The sequence below is a fragment of the Belonocnema kinseyi genome, chromosome 8 (genome assembly GCF_010883055.1).
Source record: "Belonocnema kinseyi isolate 2016_QV_RU_SX_M_011 chromosome 8, B_treatae_v1, whole genome shotgun sequence".
Taxonomy (NCBI): domain Eukaryota; kingdom Metazoa; phylum Arthropoda; class Insecta; order Hymenoptera; family Cynipidae; genus Belonocnema; species Belonocnema kinseyi.
The window spans coordinates 126,480,850-126,482,679 of record NC_046664.1 but is presented as its reverse complement, the minus strand read 5'-3'; positions in this window follow the sequence as shown (position 1 = coordinate 126,482,679).

Sequence of the window (1,830 nt, the reverse complement as noted above, 5' to 3'; positions counted from 1 at the left end):
TTTGGTTCGGCAGCATACTTGTAGAGGCGCAATATGTACCATTTGGTTCCTCCACATGCTGGCAGAGGTGCGACAGGCAACCATATATTCGGTGGCGCCAAATTATAGTGCATTTGAAGTCCAAAATGGTAATGATATAATTTTACTTTATAAGTTAATGGAAAAATAATTTTAATTGTGTAGAGAAGGTCTTCAAGGAATGCGAAAACTCCAAAGACTTTTTAAAATCAAAAGTAGGCCCAAAATGTAGCAAAGAGGTTAGTATAAAATAGTAATGACAAATTTGAATTAAAAAGTTTATTTTTGATTTTAGTTATAATTTTTTTGGAAATTAGTAGAAAAATAAATTTGAAGATACAGTTAAGTTTTATTTAAATTAAATAAACTAAAAAACCTGTCTGGTTAAATCAACCAGAATTGTGGTTGAATATGTCGTTACTATTTTTTTCTGGTTAAAGAAATAAAAATTCTGAAAAGCAATTTCCTTAAAAAAACTTGTGAAAAGAATTTTTTGCTGAATTTCCTTATAGACCTAGACAAATGTCTATGATTTTATAACAGCTGTGAAGTGTAAGAAGCATTTTTGAAAGTCAAAGGAAATTACGGCTTGCTTCTACAGTTTAGCTAAGGCCATGTTGTAAATATGAACCATTTTTTCAAATTGAAATAAGAAGTAACTCAATCTTACAAAATGTAATTTTCCCTGCTCCAAAATTCTAAATTTAAGAAAAAATTTAAGTTTGCTAAATTGTTTTTATTAGAATTTAATACTAAAACTTGACATAAAAATTGCCATAATTTTCGTATTTTTGTTGTTTTAATATCTGAGCTAATTACATTTTTTAAACCGCAGTCATGAAAAATAATAAAAAACCAATGCTATTAATTCACAGAACTATTATGTACTTTAATAGCCTATATTTCTTTAAAGAATTTGACGCCGTTTTTATTTTATTTTTAATAAATACGTAACTTTCTTGATTTTTTTATTTTGTTTCATTTAATTATTTCCTTCATTTCTTTATTTTGAATTTATTGAGAAAAATAAGTTGAAACTTATAAATTTTCTCCACCGGTCATTTATAGAAAACTATATTTTCCAGCTGGTCGATTAAGCTTTTGTTTGCATTCACTTGTTTTCCTGTTTACATATTTAATTCCATTCTAAAATTTGGATTTTAATAAAATAATTATTTTAAATTCTTTCCTTTAATAAAAAACTTGCTTTTTTAAATTTGTTCGTAAATAAATTTATTTTCTGATAATTTATATCTTTGATTAACTTTCAGTTTCTTTTATAGAATTTTAAAGGCTAATACATTATAAATTAATTACCTCATTAACAACAAAAGTTTTTTTAAGAAAAATAACGACGATCATGCAAAAAACCCCACTTTTTTATGTAAAAAAGATATTAACCATGTTTACTTCTTGCATAATTAAAAATAAATTTGGAAGGAATTTCATATTTGAATAAAATTATGAATCGAACCAAAAAATACATGATCTGGCACTTTTTTGTTAGACTTATTTTTTCAAAAATTGTATACTCCTTTTCAAAGATCTTTATTGAAAACCGAAGTTTAATTCCGCTCTATTGTATTTTTCACAACTTTTTTCTAACTGCAATTCTTAACACAGTAGACAATTAGACATAATGTAAAAATTACAATTGAACATGACAAATCAAAACTGTCATCTAGGTACTTGAAGTTAAAGTAAATATTTATTGCTGGCAATATTAAAACTTCCATTTTAATATTGAGCCTATTAAATTAAAAAGAAAGATATTTTTAAATTATTTACGCCTAGCGTTATATTTCTTAAGGC